Here is a 24710-nt window from a genome sequence, read left to right on the forward strand (position 1 = left end):
ACTATTAGCGTTAGAGCTACAGAAGAATTGAGAAGTAGAGGGGTAAACATTCAGGATAGGGGAGAACATCAAAGAGATGAGTGACCTCATAAAGATCGTTTCACTGGGGTTATTCATGATATTGTACATAGAACATAAAATTTGCTGAGCCTGGTGACAAACCAGAAGAGCTTCCAGCCATTTGGGGGTATGCAAAGAGAAAATTCATGCCTCAGACACAGCTGGCTTTCCCTCTCAAGACATTTGCCAAGTTCTCAAGACAGGGAAGGAGAATCTTTACCACAAGGGGCCCCAGAATAAAAACCATTCTATCAGTTGGAAACACCGAATGCCTACATCCAAAGAAAGGGTAACAGAGGATGAGATGGTTGGATGGCATCACCAACTCAATGGACGTGAGTTAGAGCAAGCTCTGGAAGACAGTGAAGGACAGGGAAGCCTGGTGCGCTGCAGTCCACGGGGTCACAGAGTTGGACACGACTGAGTGACTGAAAAACAACATCCAAGGAATGGAAATTAAACAGAAACTGAGCTTTACCCCTACGTCCGAGGTCAGGGGCAGCGGCCGAGAGGAGCTACCCCATGTCCGAGGTCAGGGGCAGCGGCTGGGAGGAGCTACCACACATCCAAGGAGTGGTGGCTGCGGGGGCGCAGAAGGGCTGAGAGGAGCTACCCCACGTTCAAGGTCAGGAGGGGTGGCTGTGAGGAGATACCCATCGTTCAAGGTAAGGAGCAATGGCTGTGCTTTGCTGGAGCAGCCGTGAAGAGATACCCCTGGTCGAAGGTAAGAGAAACCCAAGTAAGACTGTAAGTGTTGCCAGAGGCATCAGAGGGCAGACACACAAACCATAATCACAGAAAACTAGTCAATCTAATCACACGGACCACAGCCTTGTCTAACTCAATGAAACTAAGCCATGCCCTGTGGGGCCACCCAAGACAGGTGGGTCATGGTGGAGAGGTCTGACAGAATGTGGTCCACTGTAGAAGGGAATGGCAAACCACTTCAGTATTCTTGCCTTGAGGACCTCACGAACAGTATGAAAAGGCAAAATGATAGGATACTGAAAGAGGAACTCCCCAGGTTGGTAGGTGCCCAGTATGCTACTGGAGATCAGTGGAGAAATAACTCCAGAAAGAATGAAGGGATGGAGCCAAAGCAAAAACAATACCCAGCTGTGGATGTGACTGGTGATAGAAGCAAGGTCTGATGCTGTGAAGAGCAATATTGCATAGGAACATGGAATGTTAGGTCCATGAATCAAGGCAAATTGGAAGTAGTCAAACAGGAGATGGCAAGAGTGAATGTAGACATTCTAGAAATCAGCGAACTAAAATGGACTGGAATGGGTGAATTTAACTCAGATGTCCATTATATCTACTACTGCGGGCAGGAGTCCCTCAGAAGAAATGGAGTAGCCATCATGGTCAACAAAAAAGTCCAAAATGCAGTACTTGGATGCAATCTCAAAAACGACATAATGATCTCTGTTCATTTCCAAGGCAAACCATTCAATATCACAGTAATCCAAGACTATGCCCCAACCAGTAATGTTGAAGAAGCTGAAGTTGAATGGTTCAGATGGTGACTGCAGCCATGAAATTAAAAGACGCTTACTCCTTGGAAGGAAAGTTATGACCAACCTAGATAGCATATTCAAAAGCAGAGACATTACTTTGCCAACAAAGGTTCATCTAGTCAAGGCTATGGTTTTTCCTGTGGTCATGTATGGATGTGAGAGTTGGACTGTGAAGAAAGCTGAGCACTGAAGAATTGATGCTTTTGAACTGTGGTGTTGGAGAAGACTCTGGAGAGTCCCTTGGACTGCAAGGAAATCCAACCAGTCCATTCTGAAGGAGATCAGCCCTGGGATTTCTTGGGAAGGAATGATGCTAAAGCTGAAACTCCAGTACTTTGGCCACCTCATGCGAAGAGTTGACTCATTGGAAAAGACTCTGATGCTGGGAGGGATTGGGGGCAGGAGGAGAAGGTGACGACAGGATGAGATGGCTGGATGGCATCACTGACTCGATGGACGTGAGTCTCAGTGAACTCCGGGAGTTGGTGATGGACAGGGAGGCCTGGCGTGCTGCGATTCATGGGGTCGCAAAGAGTAGGACACAACTGAGAGACTGATCTGATCTGATCTGATGAAGACCTACAAGACCTTTTAGAACTAACACCCAAAAAAGATGTCCTTTTCATTGTAGGGGACTGGAATGCAAAAGTAGGAAGAAAAGAAACACCTGGGGTAACAAGCAAATTTGGCCTTGGAATACGGAATGAAGCAGGGCAAAGGCTAATAGAGTTTTGCCAAGAGAACACACTGGTCATACCAAACACCCTCTTCCAACAACACAAGAGAAGACACTACACATGGACATCACCAGATGGTCAACACTGAAGTCAGATTGATTATATTCTTTGCAGCCAAAGATGGAGAAACTTTATACAGTCAGCAAAAAACAAGACAGGGAGCTGACTGTGGCTCAGATCACGAACTCTTTATTGCCAAATTCAGACTTAAATTGAATAAAGTAGGGAAAACCACTAGACCATTCAGGTATGACCTAAATCAAATCCCTTATGACTATACAGTGGAAGTGAGAAATAGATTTAAGGGACTAGATCTGATAGAGTGCCTGATGAACTATGGAATAGAGGTTTGTGACATTGCACAGGAGACAGGGATCAAGACCATCCCCATGGAAAAGAAATGCAAAAAAGCAAAATGGCTGCATAGGGAGGCCTTACAAATAGCTGTGAAAAGAAGAGAAGCAAAAAGCAAAGGAGAAAAGGAAAGGTATAAGCATCTGAATGCAGAGTTCCAAAGAATAGCAAGGAGAGATAAGAAAGCCTTCCTCAGTGATCAGTGCAAAGAAATAGAAGAAAACAACAGAATGGGAAAGACTAGAGATCTCTTCAAGAAAATCAGAGATACCAAGGGAACATTTCGTGCAAAGATGGGCTCGCTAAAGGACAGAAATGGTATGGACCTAAGAGAAGCAGAAGATATTAAGAAGAGGTAGCAAGAATACACAGAAGTACTGTACAAAAAAAAAAATCTTCGTGACCAAGATAATCATGATGGTGTAATCATTCACCTGGAGCCAGACATCCTGGAATGTGAAGTCAAGTGGGCCTTAGAAACCATCACTACGAACAAAGCTAGTGGAGGTGATGGAATTCCAGTTGAGCTATTTCAAATCCTGGAAGGTGATGCTGTGAAAGTGCTGCACTCAATATGCCAGCAAATTTGGAAAACTCAGCAGTGGCCACAGGACTGGAAAAGGTCAGTTTTCATTCCAATCCCAAAGAAAGGCAATGCCAAAGAATGCTCAAACTACCACACAATTACTCATCTCACACGCTAGTAAAGTAATGCTCAAAATTCTCAAGCCATGCTTCAGCAATACGTGAACCATGAAATTCCAGATGTTCAAGCTGGTTTTAGAAAAGGCAGAGGAACCAGAGATCAAATTGCCAACATCTGCTGGATCGTCGAAAAGGCAAGAGAGTTCCAGAAAAACATCTATTTCTGCTTTATTGACTCTGCCAAAGCCTTTGACTGTGTGGATCACAATAAACTGTGGAAAATTCTAAAAGAGATGGAAATACCAGACCACCTGACCTGCCTCTTGAGAAACCTATATGCAGGTCAGGAAGCAACAGTTAGAACTGGACATGGAACAACAGACTGGGTCCAAATAGGAAAAGGAGTACGTCAAGGCTGTATATTGTCACCCTGCTTATTTAACTTATACGCAGAGTACATCATGAGAAACACTGGCTGGAAGAAGCACAAACTGGGATCAAGATTGCCGGGAGAAATATCAATAACCTCAGATATGCAGATGAGACCACCCTTATGGCAGAAAGTGAAGAGAAACTAAAAAGCCTCTTGATGAAAAGTGAAAGAAGAGGGTGAAAAAGTTGGCTTAAAGCTCAACATTCAGAAAACAAAGATCATGGCATCTGGTCCCATCACTTCATGGGAAATAGATGGGGAAACAGTTTCAGACTTTGCTTTTGGGGCTCCAAAATCACTGTAGATGGTGATTGCAGCCATGAATTAAAAGATGCTTACTCCTTGGAAGGAAAGTTATGACCAACCTCGATAGCATATTCAAAAGCAGAGACATTACTTTGCCAACAAAGGTCCGTCTAGTCAAGGCTATGGTTTTTCCAGTGGTCATGTACGGATGTGAGAGTTGGACTGTGATGAAAGCTGAGCGCCGAAGAATTGATGCTTTTGAACTGTGGTGTTGGAGAAGACTCTTGAGAGTCCCTTGGACTGCAAGGAGATCCAACCAGTCCATTCGAAAGGAGAACGGTCCTGGGTGTTCTTTGGAAGGACTGATGCTAAAGCTAAAACTCCAGTACTTTGGCCACCTCATGCGAAGAGTTGACTCATTGGAAAAGACTCTGATGCTGGGAAGAATTGGGGGCAGGAGGAGAAGGGGACGACAGAGGATGAGATGGCTGGATGGCATCACCGACTCGATGGACATGAGTTTGGGTAAACTCCGGGAGTTTGTGATGGACAGGGAGGCCTGGTGTGCTGCAATTCATGGGGTCACAAAGAGTCAGACATGACTGAGTGACTGAACTGAAGTGAACTGAGCTTTAACCAGGTTGTACTAGTGGTAAAGAACCTGCCTGCAAATGTAGGAGCCATAAGACAAAGGTTTGATACCTGGGTCAGGAAATCCCCTAAAGAAGGGCATGGTATCCTACTCCAGTATTTTACCTGGAGAATCCCATTGACAAAGGAGACTGGCAGGCTGTAGACCATAGGGTCACAAAGAGTTGGACATAACTGAAGCAACTTAGCATGCAGGCACTTTCTAAAACCCTAATCCAAGGTCAGTGCTATTCAGACCTTGATTGCATTAAAGTATTTGCTATTTTATCTGCCTCTATTTAACAGAAGAGTGAACTGTGTTTTATGGAACATAACCAAAACTTAATCTAGAGACTTCATATTTTATATACAATGTCCTATATTTAATGAAAATTTCTAGGCATGCCTAGGGGCAGAACTATAAAGGCAAGAGAAGAAAGTAGATGGAAACCCATAGTAAATAGGCTCCCCCGTCCCTGGGATTCTCCAGGCAAGAACACTGGAGTGGGTTGCCATTTCCTTCTCCAATGCATGAAAGTGAAAAGTGAAAGTGAAGTCGTTCAGTAAGTGTCTGCCTCTTCGTGACCCCATGGACTGCAGCCTACCAGGCTCCTCCAACCATGGAATTTTCCAGGCAAGAGTACTGGAGTGGGTTGTCATTGCCTTCTCTGAATATGTGACTTAGAGTGTTTTAAATAAGTGATTTACTAGAATGTTTCAAGTAGAGAAATAGAAGAAAACATGTAGAATTACAACAGACTGAAATTTATAATATAAAATGGCATGAAAATTACTACAATTGAAATTAGTAACAATAAGTTTATAGTAGATTATACATAGCAGGATATAAGGTTGCTGCTGCTGCTGCATCGCTTCAGTCGTGTCCGACTCTGTGTGACCCCATAGACGGCAGCCCACCAGGCTCCCCCGTCCCTGGGATTCTCCAGGCAAGAACACTGGAGTGGGTTGCCATTTCCTTCTCCAATGCATGCAAGTGAAAAGGGAAAGTGAGGTCGCTCAGTCGTGTCCGACTCTTAGCGACCCCATGGACTGCAGCCTACCAGGCTCCTCCACCCATGGGATTTTCCATGCAAGAGTACTGGAGTGGGGTGCCATTGCCTTCTCCGAGGATATAAGGTTAGTGAAATGTAAGATAGGTCAATAGAAAATATTTGAAATGAAAGAAAAAATATGTTATATGTATATGTGTATACACACACACACACACACACACACACACACACACACACATGTATTACATATTTGTTGGATCATGGTAAAGAATCTGCCTGCAATATGGGAGACTAGGGTTTGATCCCTGAGTTGGGAAGTTCCCCTGAAGACGGGAATGGCAACCCACTCTAGTATTCTTGCCTGGAGAATTCCAGGGACAGAGGAGCCTGGTGGGCTACAGAACATGGAGTCGCAAAGAATCAGACATGACTGAATGGTTAATACACTTATATATTTTTATTAGCATTCCAAAAGGAGAGGAGAATTGAGCAAAAACAGTATTTGAAGATAATTTTCTAAAACTAATTAAAAAAAAAAAAAACCACAGGTATAAGAAGCTATGCAAACCCCAAGCAAAATAAATATGAAAAATGACCACACCTATATACAATGAGAAGGCGATGGCACCCCACTCCAGTACTCTTGCCTGGAAAATCCCATGGACACAGGAGCCTGGTAGGCTGCAGTCCATGGGGTCACTGACGGTCGGATACGACTGAGCGACTTCACTTTCACTTTTCACTTTCATGCATTGGAGAAGGAAGTGGCAACCCACTCCAGTGTTCTGAATGCCTGGAGAATCCCAGGGACGGGGGAGCTTGGTGGGCTGCCGTCTATGGGGTTGCACAGAGTAGGACACGACTGACGCGACTTAGCAGCAGCAGCGTATACATCCTAGTTAAACTACTGAAAACCAGGGACATAATTAAGATCTTTAGAGCATCCAGATTTTTAAAAGTCACATTATTTTTATAGCAGTAGTAAAAAGACTTACACCTGCATTAAGAGAAACAGTGGGAGCCAGAAGACAATGAAATAACACCTCTAAATTTGTGAAAGAATTTACAGATTAAGAATTCTATTTTGGGTCTTCCCTAGAGGTCCAGTGTATTGAAAGACTCACCTTCCAATACAGGGAGTGCAGGTTCCATCCTTGGGTAGGGAGCTAAGATCCCACATGCCTCACAGCCAAAAAAATGAAAACATTAAACAGAAGCAATATAGTAACAGTTCAATAAAAACTTTAAAAATCATCCACATCAAAAAAGGAATTCTATACTGAGCAAAAATATCATTCACATGCACATTTTCAGAAATCAAAATCTGAAATAATCTTCTTGAGAAGTTGCTATAAAACAAACACTAAAGAGAGTTGTTTAGGGAGAAGGAAAGTGATCCCAGAGGGAAACATGGGTATGTAGGAAACTATGAAAAGCAGTAGAAAGAAATATGTGATGAAACATAAATCAAAACATAATGTCTTGCGTGGTTTAAACAGGATGAAAACATAGGATTATAATGCATGAAAACAATACTTCAGAATATGGGGGAGATAATTCAAAATGTTTTTTCATCTAAAAACTGAGTTTCAAAATACTAGTAAAACCACAAAAAAATGATAGACAAACATACAAATTCACAGGTTAACACTATTGTCTGAATAATTAATAAGTAGACAGAATGTCAGTAAGGACATCAATTCAAGCAACATCAAACAATTGACATTTATAGAACACCTAAAAACATAAGAATGTATATTCTTTTCAGGTGGGTCTGGCACATTTATCAACATTAACCATTCAATAGCCTGAATAAATTTTAAAAGATTCAAGTCACAGAAAAAATTTTTTAACCATCACAACAAAAAAAATGTGAGCCAGAGAATGGAAAGATGTCTGGAAAAATTCCAGATATTTGGAAACTAAAACAGCTCTCAATAACCCATAGGTCAAAGAATAAGTCAAAAGGGAATTCAGGAGTGATGTCAGGAAGATGATGGTATAGGAGTTTCTAGCACTCAGCTCCTCCCAGAAACAGAAGTTCCAATAACTATCCACACACAAAAATACCTGAACAAGAGCTAAGGATTCCAGGTGAGGGACTGCAGTGCCTGGGTGAAACAAAATAAAAAACACATTAAAGAACATAGGAAAGATGGCCTCACATTACCTGTCACTCCTGCCCCAAAACGAGACAGCCTAGGGCAGAGAGACATCATCCCCAGGGGGATGGGGGAAGGATTCTCCAACCACCCAGGTCCAACTCGAGTCTCCTGGTGGTCATCTTCTTCCAGTGACCTCCTCTAACACAAGGGTTAGCAAGGATGTGAAGAAAAAAAGAAAACTTGCTGCACTTTTGGTGGGAATGTGAATTTTATAGCCATTAGGGCAAACAGTTAAACTCACCCATTCCAGTCCATTTTAGTTCGCTGATTCCTAGAATGTCTACATTCACTCTTGCCATCTCCCATTTGACCACTTCCAATTGCCTTGATTCATGGACCTAACATTCCAGGTTCCTATGCAATATTGCTGTTTACAGCATCAGACTTTACTTCCATCACCAGTCTCATCCACAACTGAGTATTGTTTTTGCTTTGGCTCCATTTCTTCATTCTTTCTGGAGTTACTTCTCCACTGATCTCCAGCAACATATTGGGCACCTACCAACCAGGGGAGTTCATCTTTCAGTGTCCTAATGTTTGGCTTTATCACATTGCTCATGGGGTTCTCAAGGCAAGAATACTGAAGTGGTTTGCCATTCCCCTCTCCAGTGGACCACATTTTGTCAGAACTTTCCACAATGACCCATCTGTCTTGGGTGGCCCTACACAGCATGGCTCATAGTTTCATTGAGTTAAACAAGGCTGTGGTCCACGTGATTGGTGTGATTAGCTTTTCTGTGATTGTGGTTTTCATTATGCTGACACTCTGATGGATAAGGATAAGAAGCTTCCTGATGGGAGAGACTGACTGGGGAGGAAACTGGGTCTTGTTCTGATGGGTAGGGCAATGCTCAGTAAATCTTTAATCCAATTTTCTGTTGTGGGGGGGGGGGCTGTGTTCGCTCCCTGTTGTTTGACCTGAGGCCAAACTATGGTGGAGGTAATGAAGAATATGGTGACCTCCTTCAAAAGGTCCCATGCATGCACTGCTGCACTGAGTGCCCCCAACCCTACAGCAGGCCACCACTGACCCACGCCTCTGCCAGAGACTACTGGCCACTCATGGGCAAGTCTGGGTCAGTCTCTTTTGGGGTCACTGCTCCTTTCTTCTGGGTCCTAGTGAACACAAGATTTTGTTTGTGCCCTCCAAGAGTCTGTTTCCCCAGTCCTGTGTAAATTCTGGCAGCTCTATGGTGGGGATAATGACGACCTCCTCCAAGAAGGCTTATGCCATACCCAGGTCTGCAGCACCCAGAGCCTGGGTGCAGGCCTACAGCAGGCCACTGCTGATCCCTAAATTAACAGGAGATACTCAAATACAAATTATATATACTAATGTGGGCAAGAATCCCTTAGAAGAAATGGAGTAGCCCTCACAGTCAACAAAATATTTGAAATGCAGTACTTGGGTGCAATCTCAAAAATGACAGAATGACCTCTGTTCGTTTCCAAGGCAAACCCTGCAACATCACAGTAATCCAAGCCTATGCCCCGACCAGTAATGCTGAAGAAGCTGAAGTTGAATGGTTCTATGAAGACCTACAAGACCTTCTAGAACTAACACCCCAAAAAGATGTCCTTTTCATTATAGGGGACTGGAATGCAAAAGTAGGAAGTCAAGAGATACCTGGAATAACAGATAAATTTGGCCTTGGAGTACAAAACAAAGCAGGGCAAAGGCTAACAGAATTTTGCCAAGAGGATGCACTGGTCATAGCAAACACCCTCTTCCAACAACACAAGAGAAGACTCTACACATGCCAAAATCAAAATGATTATTTTCTTTTCAGCCAAAGATGGAGAAGCTCTAAACAGTCAGCAAAAACAAGACTGGGAGCTGACTGGCTCAGATCATGAACACCTTACTGCCAAATCAGACTTAAATTGAAGAAAGCAGGGAAAACCACTAGACCATTCAAGTATGAGCTAAATCAAATCCCTTATGATTATACAGTGAAAGTGACAAATAGATTCAAGGGATTAGATCTGATAGACAGAGGGCCTGAAGAACTATGGACAGAGGTTCATGACATTGTACAGGAGGCAGTGATCAACACCATACTCAAGAAAAAGAAATGCAAAGGCAAAATGTTTGTCTAAGGAGGCCTTACAAATAGCTGAGAAAAGAAGAGAAGCGAAAGGCAAAGGAAAGACATACCCATTTGAATGCAGAGTTTCAAAGAATAGCAAGGAGAGATAAGACAGCCTTCTTCGGCATTCAGTGCAAAGAAATAGAAAAAACAATAGAATGAGAAAGACTAGAGATCTCTTCAAGAAAATGAGAGATATCAAGGGGACATTTCATGCAATGATGGGCACAATTAAGGACAGAAACGGTATAGACCTAACAGAAGCAGAAGATATTAAGAAGAGGTGGCAAGAATACCCAAAACTATACAAAATAGACCTTCATGACCCAGATAATCATGATGGTGTGATCACTCACTTAGAGCCAGACATCCTGGAATATGAAGTCAAGTGGGTCTTAGAAAGCATCACTACGAACAAAGCTAGTGGAAGTGATGGAATTCCAGCTGAGCTATTTCAAATCTTGAAAGATGATGCTATGAAAGTGCTGCACTTAATATGCCAGCAAATTTGGAAAACTCAGCAGTGGCCACAGGACTGGAAAAGGTCAGTTTTCATTCCAATCCCAAAGAAAGGCAATGCCAAAGAATGCTCAAACTACCCCACAATTGCTCTCATCTCACATGCTAACAAAGTAATGCTCAAAATTCTCCAAGCTAGACTTCAACGGTATATTAACCAAAAACATCCAGATGTTCAAGCTGGTTTTAGAAAAGGCAGAGGAACCAGAGATCAAATTGCCAACATCTGCTGGATCATAAAAAAAGCAAGAGAGTTCCAGAAAAACATTTACTTCTGCATTATTGACTATGCCAAAGCCTTTGACTGTGTGGATCACAACAAACTATGGAAAATTCTTAAAAAGTTGGGAATACTAGACCACCTGACCTGTCTCCTGAGAAATCTGTATGCAAGTCAAGAAGCAACAGTTGGACATGGAACAACAGACTGGTTCCAAATTGGGCAAGGAGTACGTCAAGGCTGTATATTGCCACCCTGCTTGTTTAACTTATATGCAGAGTACACCATGCAAAATGTGAGGCTGGATGATGCACATTCTGGAATCAAGATTTCTTGGAGAAATATCAATAACCTCAAGTATGCAGATGACACAACCTTTATGGCACAAAGCAAAGAAGAACTAAAGAGCCTCTTGATGAAAGTGAAAGAGGAGAGTGAAAAAGTTGGCTTAAAACTCAACATTTAGAAAACTAAGATTATGGCATCTGGTATCATCACTGCATGGCAAATAGATGGGAAACAATGGAAACAGTGAGAGGCTTTTATTTTGTGGGGCTCCAAAATCACTGCAGATGGTGATTGCAGCCATAAAATTAAAAGATGCTTACTCCTTGGAAGCAAAGCTATGACCAACCTAGACAGCATATTAAAAAGCTGAGGCATTACTTTGCCAACAAAAGTCTGTCTAGTCAAAGCTATGGTTTTTTACCAGTAGTCATGTATGGATGTGAAAGTTGGACTATAAAGAAAGCTGAGCACTGAAGAATTGATGCTTTTGAACTGTGGTGTTGGAGAAGACTCCTTGGACAGCAAGGAGATCCAACCAGTCCATCCTAAAGGAAATCAGTCCTGAATATTCATTGCAAGGACTGATGCTGAAGCTGAAACTCCAACACTTTGGCCACCTGATGTGAAGAACTGACTCATTGGAAAAGACCCTGATGCTGGGAAAGATTGAAGGCAGGAGGAAAAGGGGATGACAGGATGAAATGGTTGGATGGCATCACTGACTCAATGGACATGCGTTTGAGTAAGCTCTGGGAGTTGGTGATGGACAGGGAAACCTGGATGGTTGAGGCCATGGGGTCTCAAAGACTGATCGACTGAACTCACTGATGGCAAACAGTAAGGAGGTTCCTGGAAAGGTTAAAGGTAAAATGACCATTGATCCCAAAGTTTCATCTGGGTGTGTCTCTGAAGGAAATGAAATCACTGTCTCAAAGAGATGTCTATACTCCTATGTTCACAGCAGCATTTTCATAATAAACAACACATGGAAACAACTGAAGCATCCGTTAGCCATTAAACTGATAAAGAAATGTGTTATGGGAGGAGTGGCCAAGATGGCCAAGTAGGAAGAAACTTAGCGTACCTCCTCCCGTGGGCACACCAAAATGACTACTATTATGTTGGTGCAAAAGTAATTGCGGTTTTGCATTGTTGAAATTCACGACTTGATAATGGAGTACATCCTTAAATAGAGAAGGGGACGACAGAGGGTGAGATGGCTGGATGGCATCACCGACTCGATGGACATGAGTCTGAGTGAACTCCAGGAGCTGGTGATGGACAGGGAGGCCTGGCGTGCTGCGATTCATGGGGTCGCAAAGAGTTGGACACGACTGAGCGACTGAACTGACAGACTGACTGATATTATACACAATTTTAATGCACATTTCTCCCTTTATGTTTTTTTGCTAATAACTTATTACTTGCTGTTTATTTTATCCATATTTTAGACAATGGAAATGATGTTAGACAAAAAGCAAATTTGAGCAATTTTTTTATTCAAGTTCAAAATGGGTCATAAAGCAGCAGAGACAACTCGAAACATCAACAACACATTTGGCTCAAGAACTGCTAAGAATGTCCAGGGCAGTGGTGGTTCAAGTAGTTTTGCAAAGGAGATGAGTGCCTTGAAGATGAGGAGTGCAGTGGCCACCAATCAGAAGTTGACAGTGACAACTTGAGAGCAACCATGGAAGCTGATTCTCTTACAACTACGTGAGAAGTTGCCGAAGAACTCAATGTGGACCATTCTACAGTCATTTGACATTTGAAGCAAACTGGAAAAGTGATAAAGCTTGATAAGCAGGTACCTCATGAGCTGACAGAAAGTTAAAAAAAATCATTGGCTTGAAGCATCACCTTTTCTAATTCTATGCAACAACAATGAAACATTTCTTGATTTGATTGTGACCTGTGAGGAAAAGAGGACTTTATATGACAACCAGTGATGACCAGCTCAGTGGCTGGACCAAGAAGAAGCTCCAAAACACTTACCACTCAAACTTGCACCAAAAAACGTTCATGGTCACTATTCGGTGGTCTGCTGCAGGTCAGATCCACTACAGCTTTCTGAATCCCAGGAAGCCATTACATCCAAGAAGTATGCTCAGCAAATCAATGAGATGCACCAAAAACTTCAGCTGGCATTGGTCAACAGAAAAGGCTCAATTCTCCATGACAACACCCAACAGCATATTGCACAACCAATGCTTCAAAAGTTGAACAAATTGGGCTACAATGTTTTGCCTCATCTGCATATTCACCTCATCTCTTGCCAACCAAACTACTACTTCTTCAAGCATCTCGACAACTTTTTGCAGGGAAAACACTTCTACAACCAGCAGTGGGCAGAAAATGCTTTCCAAGAATTCATCGAATCCAAAAGCATGGGTTTTTATGCTACAGGAATAAACAAACTTATTTCTCATTGTGAAAATTATGTTGATTGTAATGGTTTTATTTTGATTAATGGAGATGTGTTTGAGCCTAGTTTTAATGATTTAAAATTCATGGTTCAAAACGGCAATTACTTTTGCACCAACCTAATGGTGCAACTTATGACAAGAATAATGTGAAGACTAGCAGAAAAGATCTTCTACAACTGTCTACAACTAAAGATACAAAGAAAGAACTACAATGAGATGAGTAAGAGAGGTAGAGATAGAGTATAATCAAGATGCATGTTCCCAGGTAGGTGACTCACAAATAGGAGGGTATTTACAATTGCAGAGGTTCTCCCCAAGGAGCAAAGGGTCTGAGCCTCACAAAGGGTTGAGCCCAGAGGTCCTGCAACAGGAAGATGAGTCCCCAGAACATTTGGTTTTGAAGGTCAGTGGAGCTTACTTTTGGGAGAGCCAAAGAGTCATAGGAAATAGAGACTACATTCTTAAGAGGGCTCACACAACATCTCACATGCTCCAGGACCCAGGGCAGAAGCAGCAAGTTGAAAGAAGCCTGGGTCAAACCCATCTGCCAATCTTAACCTCCCAGAGAAGGACACAATCAGAGCTCACTCTGGGCATACAGCAGCTATCTGGGAGATCTGATTCTACCACAAGTATGCTGTTTCTGGCAAGGGCCACTGTCAGAATATTCAACCAGATGATCCACACTCTAGTCTCACTTGCCAGTGGGCCAGTATTTAGACACCCGAGACCCTATATAGCCAGCCATGTCAGAAACTGGCTCTGCCCACCACCAAGCTGACATTAGATCTACTGACCTACTACCAGACAACGGACCTACTACCATTCACCCCAGAACCTTGCTCTACCTGCCACTGGGTCAGCACTAGGCCCAGGAAACCCCAGGACTCAGCATCCAGCCACCTTGTGACCCGGTTCCACCCATTAGCGGACTTCAAGCTCTGCACAAGTAAAGGCCTGGCAACCAACCAGACCAGGGGCCAACCACATCTACCAGACTGCCAGAACAGTCAAGTCAGCCCACTACAACAGAAGGGCCCACAGATGGCCAACAGGTACATGTAAAGATGCTCAGTATCACTAATCATGGAAATGCAAATCAAAACCACAGTAAGATTATCACCTCACATCTGTCAGAATGGCTATTATCAAAAAGACAACAAATATCAGGTGCTGGCAAGGACATAGAGAAAAGAGAAATCTAGTCCACTATTGATGGAAATGTAAATTGGTGCAGCCACTGTGAAAAGCAGTACAGAGACGCCTCAAAAAATTAAAAATAGAACGACCATATTATCCAGCAATTCCATTCCTGGGTACTTATCAGAAAAAAATGAAAACACTAATTAGAAAAGATATTCATATGTGCACTCCTACATTCATTGCTGTGTTATTTACAGTAGCCAAGATATGAAAGCAACTTAAGTATCCACCAATAGATGAACAGATAAATAAGATGTGGCATATATATATAAACACATATATATTTATGTATGTGTGTGTATATGTGTGTGTGTGTGTGTGTGTGTGTATAATAGAGTATTACTCCACCATAAGAAAGACTAAAATCTTGGTATTTGTAACATGGTTAGACCTAGATGGTATCATGCTAAGTGAAATAAGTCATAAAGAGAAAGACAAATACTCTGATTTCACATATGTGTAGAATCTAAAAAAACAAATGAACAAACATAACAACAGAAACAGTTATAGATACAGAGAACAAACAAGTGATTGCCAGAGATGAGGAAGAAATAGATGATGGAGATAAGAGGTACAAACTTCAATACCAAAATAAATAAGCCACAAGTATGAAATGTACAGGGTGGACAGTATAGTCAATAATTATGTAATATCTTTGCATGTTGATAGATTGCAACTAGACTTATCATGGTGATTACTTTGAAGGAACAAATAGAAATATCGGATCACTGAGTTGTGTAACAGAAACTAACATAGGTCAATTATATTCCAAAATCAAACAAACTCATAGAAAAAGATTTGTGGTTAGTAGAGATAGGGAATGTGGGGTGGGCGAATTGTCTGAGCACAGTCAAAGGAACAAACTTTCAGTTATAAAATAGATAAGTACTACATATGTAATGTACATGATAAACACTGTTGTATATATGAAAGTTGTTGTATATATGAAAGTTGATAAAAGTAAATCCTAGGAGTTCTCAACACAAGGAAAACTTTCAGTTATAAAATAGATAAGTACTACATATGTAATGTACATGATAAACACTGTTGTATATATGAAAGTTGTTGTATATATGAAAGTTGATAAAAGTAAATCCTAGGAGTTCTCAACACAAGGAAAAACTTTCTGTATTCCTATGATTTTTTATCTATATGAGATTGATGTGCACTAAACTGACCTGCCTCTTGAGAAACCTATATGCAGGTCAGAAAGCAACAGTTAGAACTGGACATGGAACAACAGACTGGTTCCAAATAGGAAAAGGAGTGCGTCAAGGCTGTATATTGTCACCCTGCTTATTTAACTTATATGCAGATTACATCATGAGAAACACTGGGCTGGAAGAAGCACAAGCTGGAATCAAGATTGCCAGGAGAAATATCAATAACCTCAGATATGCAGATGACACCACCCTTATGGCAGAACGTGAAGAGGAGCCAAAAAGCCTCTTGATGAAAGTGAAAGAGGAGAGTGAAAAAGTTGGCTTAAAGCTCAACATTCAGAAAACAAAGATCATGGCATCTGACCCCATCACTTCATGGGAAATAGATGGGGAAACAGTAGAAACAGTGTCAGACTTTATTTTGGGGGGCTCCAAAATCACTGCAGATGGTGATTGCAGCCATGAAATTAAAAGACGCTTACTCCTTGGAAGGAAAGTTATGACCAACCTCGATAGCATATTAAAAAGCAGAGATATTACTTTGCCAACAAAGGTCCATCTAGTCAAGTCTATGGTTTTTTCAGTGGTAATGTATGGATGTGAGAGTTGGACTGTGAAGAAAGCTGAGCGCCAAAGAACTGATGCTTTTGAACTATGGTGTTGGAGAAGACTCTTGCGAGTCCCTTGGTCTGCAAGGAGATCCAACCAGTCCATTTGAAAGGAGATCAGCCCTGGGTGTTCTTTGGAAGGAATGATGCTAAAGGTGAAACTCCAATACTTTGGCCACCTCATGCGAAGAGTTGACTCATTGGACAAGACCCTGATGCTGGGAGGGATCGGGGGCAGGAGGAGAAGGGGACGACAGAGGATGAGATAGCTGGATGGTATCACCGACTCGATGCACATGAGTTTGGGTGAACTCCCAGAGTTGGTGATGGACAGGGAGGCCTGGCATGCTGTGATTCATGGGGTCACAAAGAGTCAGACACAACTGAGTGACTGAACTGAACTGAAACTTACTTATGATATTTTATGATGTATATAAGTCATAATGCTGTACAGCTTGTGTATGGTGTGTGTTTGTGTGCTAGTTGCTCAGTCATGTCCAGATCTTGGCAACCCCAAGGACTATAGCCTACCAGGCTCCTCTGTCCATGGGATTCTCCAGACAAGACTACTGGAATGGGTAGCCATTCCCTTCTTCAGGGAATTTTTCCAATCCAGGGATCAAACTCAGGTCTCCTGCATTGCAGGTGGATTCTTCACCATTAGAGCCACCAGGGAAACCTGTTGTACACCTTAAAGCTATATAATTATGTATGTCAATTATATCTCAATAAAACTGAAAAAAATTTTAAATGTGTTATACATACACAATGAAATATTATTTGGTCATAATAAAGAAGGAAACCCTGCCTTTTGTGACAGCATAGATGAAACTTGAGGACATTATGCTAAGTAAAATAAGGTATACAGAGAAAGACGAATATTGTATGTGAAATTTTAAAAAACTAAATTCACAGAAACAGAGTGAAATAGTGGTTTCCAGGGGCTGGGAGGTAGGAGAAAAGGAGGGATGTTGGTAAACAGTACAAACTTCCAGTTATAAGGTTGATAAGTTCTAGGAATCTAATGTGGTAAATATCATTTATAGTACTATATTGTATACTTGAAAACTGCTGACAGCATAGATCTTAATGGTCTCTATACAAACGCAGCATAATTATGGGTATGGAGATACTCACAGACCTTATGGTAATAATTTCACAATAGATGTGTGTTTCAAATAATGATGCGTCCATGTGTGCTCAGTTGATCAGTCATGTAGGACTCCTTGCAACCCCTCTTTGCAGGCCTCCAGGCTCCTCTGTCCATGGAATCATCCAGGCAAGAATACTGGAATGGGTTGCCATTTCCTTCTCCGGGGGATCTTCCTGGAGATCCCAGGGATTGAACCCACATCTCCTGCATTGGCAGGAAGATTCTTTACCAGTGAGCCACCTAGGAAGCTTTCAAATCATGATGCTATACACTTTAAACTTACACAATATTATATGTCAATTATATCTCAAAGCTTAGGGGAAAAGGAATTCAGGAATTATTTTAAACTGAATAAAAATCATAATACAACATAATATCTGTGAGATGCAGCTAAAGCAATGCATTGAAGAAAATGTATAACACTAAATATGTATCAAAAGAAAAATCTCAAAACAATAAAATCTCAAATTCACCTTTACAAACAAGAAGAGAGTAAATTTAGTCAGAAAAAATAAACAAGAAAATGAAAATAAAAACAGAAATTAGTAAAATAGAAAACATAAAAATGGTCATGAAAAGTCAATAAAGCCAAATGTTAGTTCACAGAGAAGATCAATAAAATTGATAAACCTTTAGGCAAGGAAGAAAAAATACATAAAACCACCGGCCTTGAGCGAGGTAATATTACTAGTGATAATAAAGGGTTAAAAAGAGAATATTATAAACTTAAGCCAGTAAGTTCAGAGAAGGCAATGGCACCCCACTCCAGTACTCTTGCCTGGAAACTCCCATGGACAGAGGAGCCTGGTAGGCTGCAGTCTATGGTGTTGCGAAGAATCAGACTTGACTGAACTACTTAACTTTCACTTTTCACTTTCATGCATTGGAGAAGGCAATGGCAACCCACTCCAGCGTTCTTGCCTGGAGAATCCCAAGGACGGAGGAGCCTGGTAGGCTGCTGTCTACGGGGTGGCACAGAGTTGGACACAACTGAAGCAACTTAGCAGCAGCAGCAGCAAGCCAGTAAGTTAGACAATTTATATCAAATGACTACACTTCTTGAAAAACACAAGTAAAATCACAACTATTTGTAAATAAAGCTTATTCTGGTACAGATGTCTGCACAGGGGTGTTATCTTCAATGCCACTCCTAATCTAGGGAGTGAAGGATGGGATCAAGATAAATTACAAATACCACAAAGCAGTCTTCTTAACAAGATTTATTAGGTTTTCTTCATTAAGTATTCCTTTGATTGCTGAAAGCTTTTGGTTAATTTCCAGAGTTCCACAAATTTTCATTCTGCCCATTTTGTCAGTTTCTCTCACTGCTTTAATGGAAGAATGTACTTTAGGGTCCCTTATTCTGCCATTTTCACTAATACCACCCTCTTCACATAATTATATGATTACAGAATAATCTTACCAAAACCAAGTAAGGACAACACAAGTAAAACAAACTGTAGACCAATCAATCTCATTGACATGAACATAAACCACCTAAATGAAATACTAATTTGTAAAAGATAGCAATAAATACACACACTATAATAAATTTGCATTTATAGCAGTTATAAATACAGAAGTGGTTTAAATACATAAAGTTTAGTAATATAAACTGCCACTAAGAAAAATTATATCATCAATATAATAGATGTTTGAAAAGAATTCTATACAAGTCAATACCATAATTAGCAGCTCTTAATAAACTATGTATAGAAGGAAAATTGTTTTCCATAAAGAAGTATGAACCAAAAACTTACATCAACTACCTCAATTAATGGGTAACTACGTAGAGCCACTTGCCTTAAAAATCAAGAACAAGCTATGTGGGATAGGATGAGAAAAATAAGAGGATGTATAAGGACTGAAAATGAAAATAAACCTTCATTTTCCCCAGAACCCCCAAGAGAATATAGACTTTATTTTATTTTATTTTTTTGCTGCAGTACAGATCATGATTTACAATATTGTATTAGGTTTAGGTGTACAGCACAGTGATTGAACATTTTTTAAGAGATTATACTCCATTGAAAGTTATCAAAAGGTAATGACTGTAATTCTCTGTGCAAAACAATACATCCTTGTTGCTTGTCCATTTTATACTTAGAAGTTTGTGTCTGTTAAGCCCATACCCCTCAGTTGCCCCTTCCCCCTTCCCTCTCCCCTTTCTTAACCACAGGTTTGTTTTCTATATCTATGAGTCTATTTCTATTTTACATATACATTCATTTGTATTATTCTTTAGACTCCAATGTAAAAGTGGTATTATACAGTATTTGTCTCCAAATAGACATTTTAGACTTATTAGAAATTGAGTTCAGCAAAGATTGTGAATACAAAATCAACTTAGATCATCTGCATTTCTGTTTCCTCAAACAAATAGAAAAAAAAATTTAATAAACAATTTATAGATAATTTGATATGTCTGACCTTCAAGGAAAATATAAAACTATTTTAATTATATATGAGGGCCATTACTATATCTAGGTACAACAGGACAAGATATTATGAAGATGACGATTCTGTCCAAATAATTCTATAAATTTCATTCCATTACAAAGAAATTTCCAACAGGGTGTTTTGAGTTCTTAAACTGACTCCAACATTTTATGAAAAAATAAAAGACAATGAACACACAATAGTTTTTAAGAACAACGTGGGGAGAATTTTTTAAAACTATAGCAATCAATAAAAATTTCACTGTGACAGAATCAGAAGCTTTGAAATAGAATCATGCTTACATGAAAAATTTATACCAAATCTAGCATTTCAGATTAATGGTAAGAAAAAAATAATCAATGCAAGCTCTAACAGAATTTAGTTAGGCTGTAACGCAAGGAACTCCAGACATAATTGTGCAAAGCAAACTCACACTTACAAAAACAAACATAGGAGGAAACTTTTGTCCTTCAGGTAGTGAAGGATTTCTAAGTCAAGATTTTAAAAATCTATAAGGGGAAAGTAAAATCCATGTGGCAGGTCCTATTTTCCAAAGATGATCACAATGATATTCTCAATTCCATATGCTCTTTTTACAATGTGATCTTGACACTCCTGCCATTAAGGGATGAGGTCTGTGTCTCCTCTGTATGAAAATGGGTGGGCTTTTGTGACTATTTTGACAAAAGAATACACAAAATTAACAAAATCCCAGGGCCAGGGCACTAAAGATACCACAGCTTCCTCCTTGCTTACTGAAACATATACCCTGGAGCCTAGAACTGCCAACCAAGCAGCCCAGCTACCTTATGCTGTTATGCCATGAAGAAACCCACACAAGATGCTAATGATACATCATATAAGGAATTTCTGGGACTACCTGATAAAAGTAATGCCCAATCAGCTTCTCACCGTTCCTGTTCCAGTCACCATCCCTTTGCAACCACACAAAAGATCTCTAGTCAGAGCACTCAACTGAGCCCTTTCCAAATTACAACCCAGAAGAACCATGGGATGTAATAACAGTGTTTTAAGCCACAAAGTTATTGAGTGCTCTTTATCTGGGGCTTCCCTAGTAGCTCAGTTGGTAAAGAATCTGCCTGCAATGCAGGATACCCAGGTTCAATCCCTGGATTGGGAAGATCCCCTGGAGAAGGAAATGGCAACCCACTCCAGTACTCTTGCCTGGAGAATTCCATGGACAGAGGAGCCTCATGGGCTACAGTCCATGGGATCGCAAAGAATTGGATAAAACTGTGCGAATAACTTTTAACTTTATATAGCACTAGAAATTGGAACACTGTGGCTATATTCAAGTTGAAAAACTTCCATTCATTCAAAATACCATAAAGAATGAAAAGATAACCCACAAATTACAAAACAATGCTTGCAACCATATAACAAACAAAGCATCATATGTAGTAAATGCAAAGAACTTCTCCAAGTTATAAGAAGGCAAACCAAATAGAACAGGCAAATGATATGAACAGCCAATTCAGGTGACTAATACCACTAGAATGGCAATACCATATGAAAAGTTGCCTAATTTAGCCAGCAAACTGGAAAATATACATGAAAATCCACATGACACCATTTCACTCTGTCATATCACAAAAACTTAAAAGTTCAACAACACACACTGGCAGAAAATGGAGACTTATCCTACGCTGCCAGTGGGCGGGTTAAGTGATGTGATCAACTTTAAGAATTAAAGCTGGAGACACAGTCTATGAGTCAGAAATTCCACTCCTACATAAAAGCTCTGGAGAATTCATCTACCTGTATATCATGAAATGCATATGATAATATTCAGAACAAAATAATGTTCTTGTTGAAAATTATAATACCCAAAACAGAAAAGTCAGTAATTATAGAATATTCATGAAAATAGCTGATATATAACAAAGAAAATGGGTGAATTAGAGCTGTATGTTCTTCAACATGGATGAATCTCAAACGTGTAGAATTAAAGATGTAAGTTGAACAGTATATATGAAGATCTTCATAGGAAATTTTAAATCATTCAAAGCATCATCATCATTGCTTTCTGAGATATAAGTATGTATAGAAGTATAAATAAATGTGTGAGAAAAAAACACCAAATTCAGGATAATGGTTACCTCTGGGAAGGGGAAAGGTGGGGTGATAAGAAAGAGTTAGAGAAGTAGAATATGGGTTGTCAACATAAAATAGTAATATTAATATTTGTTACAGTTTTCTTTAGGCTTTCAGGGGCCCTGCTGCTGCTGCTGTTTAGTCACTAAGTCGTGTCCAACTATTCTGTGACTCCCATGGACTATAGTCTGCCAGGTTCCTCTGTGCATGGGATTTCTTAGGCAAGAATTACTGGAGTGGGTTGCCATTTCCTTCTCCAGGGGATCTTCCTGATCCAGGGATCGAACACAAGTTTCCTGCTTGGTAGGAAGATTCTTTACTGCTGAGTGACCTGGGAAGCCCCTTCCAGTGTCTTAATATTATATAATAAATTTGATATTTTCAAAGATATAAGCAAGACCCGACACAGGGAGAAAGGTCAGCACTGAAAATGACTCTCAGGAACAGAATCATGCCTACCTGGAGTCTTACGGTCACGCGTGGAGATCCAGACTTGGAGCATTACCAAGAAATACACAGATGAGGGGAAGTTGGGAGTCAGTGGACAAAACAGAGGACATGACTGCTTGCCTGGACTCTTACTATGGATCCCTCCAGGCTGACACTCTGGCAACACTTGCAGCCAAGGCAGCTCTCATTCTCACTTGGGACAGTAAAACTTCCGTCCAATTTAAGCCCCTAGCTGCTGCCTCCAATTATCTCTGAGTTCAAGTCTCATCCAGAAGACTCGAGGCAGTTGATCTGATTTCCATGTGACTCCTATAGATCCAAAAAGTCAATAAACTAAAGGGGCACTTTTAATAGGATCTCTTACTTTTCTCTCTCTCAAAAAAAAAAGCAAATACTGCTTTCTGGAAATTGATCAGATACTTGCCACTAGGCTTCAGTGTTGTTTGAAGCTCGTCTGGCATTTAAGCTAGGCCGTGCTATTCTCATGCTGGACATAAACAACCTTATGGAACATTAACATCAGATATGATAACTCAGAGTCCATGATAAATTGAGACAAAACAAAGCCACTTCATAACTTTGTCTAAGCACAGGAAAATGCACAATCACACACTTAAGACCAAATACACCCCTTTCCTGACTGGTATGAGAGACTGATCTTCTTTACCTATTACAGCATTGTCCTTGCTCTCTTTTGCCCTTCCTACAGATAAGATTGATTGATACAGCCAATCATAAAATTGCGTTTTTGACAGTACCCAACATAGAGCAAATTTTCACTTCCTTAGACCCTCCTAAAAATCACTCAGCCAATACCCAAATCTTATAATAGGATCTTTCTGACACAACCTTACTGAGAGGCTCCACAGTTCCTTATGATGTGCGCTGTCACTCACTGCAGTGAGTAATAAACCCAACTTCAATTACACGTATATCCCTGGTAGTGTTTGGCTGGAGGGCATTGACACTTGCCATCACCTATCTTCAAGGAAAGCCAATTACCTATTGAAGTGAAACCACAATTTCTCAAACTGTTCAAACAGTTATGCCTACCACTTTGAAGTACAGAAAAGTTGATAGGAAGATGAAATACTAACTACTACCCCGCATCAGAACTCTAAGTAATAATCTCCAATTTCACACAATTTCCTCCTCATTGATCATGACCATAAACATAAAAATCGCCTCCATTGGCATTTGTTTTTCATCTGAGCAGAATACAAGAACTATTTTTTTCATGGCCTGGGAGACAATGATGTAACTTGTACATCAACTAGTACTTGTACTAGTAACTTGTACATCCAACTAGTAAGCAGAATGCAAAGGGGCACTCAAACCCAGAACACTGTCTAAAACCAGAGTCCATACTTCATCACTGAGTCTGTCATCTTCAAAATGATCAATAGTTGTAGTACAGAAGAGAGAGGATGAACAATCCAACCAGAAAACAGCATGTGTGAAAAGACGAATAAATCATCTCTCTGGGTTCCTGGCATGGCAAATGTTTACATGTGATTCAAGAGTAAGCTCCGGAGAAGGCAATGGCACCCCACTCCAGTACCCTTGCCTTGAAAATCCCATGGACAGAGGGGCCTGGTGGGCTGCAGTCCAGGGGGTCACTAGGAGTCGGACACGACGGAGTGACTTCACTTTATTTTTTCACTTTCATGTATCGCAGAAGGAAATGGCAACCCACTCCAGTGTTCTTGCCTGGAGAATCCCAGGGATGGGGGAGCCTGGTGGGTTGCAGTCTATGGGATCGCACAGAGTTGGACACGACTGAAGCAACTTAGCAGCAGCAGCAGCAGCAAGAGTAAGCTCTGTGGAGGGAGATGTGGCAAGTGATGGCATTTGTGAGAGGAATAGTTAAATCCTAAGTATGGCTTGGGAAGGTCAGGCAGGGTCACATGTGTCAGATGACAACTTTGGATAGTATTTCATGGCCAACAGAGGTTTTAAGACATGGATGGAGGCAAAGGTGTGTGATCATTAGAGCTAAGTTTCAAAATGGTAACTGAACACAGTGAAAGATTAAAGAGGAGAAAGAACTGATGGCCTATGGGAAACACATTTTATGAAACATGTCTCAAAATTAACAACAAATGTAGGCATTTATTCTATATATAAATCTCTCCACATCCAGGTGAGATATCTTTGCTGTTATTTCAACACCCGTGGGTTTTAAACAACCATACTAAGCTTTCATAGCTCAGGGAGTGATAATGCAGCTCAG

This window comes from Bubalus kerabau, chromosome 22, assembly GCF_029407905.1.
Source record: "Bubalus kerabau isolate K-KA32 ecotype Philippines breed swamp buffalo chromosome 22, PCC_UOA_SB_1v2, whole genome shotgun sequence".
In the NCBI taxonomy this organism is placed as follows: Eukaryota; Metazoa; Chordata; class Mammalia; order Artiodactyla; family Bovidae; genus Bubalus; species Bubalus kerabau.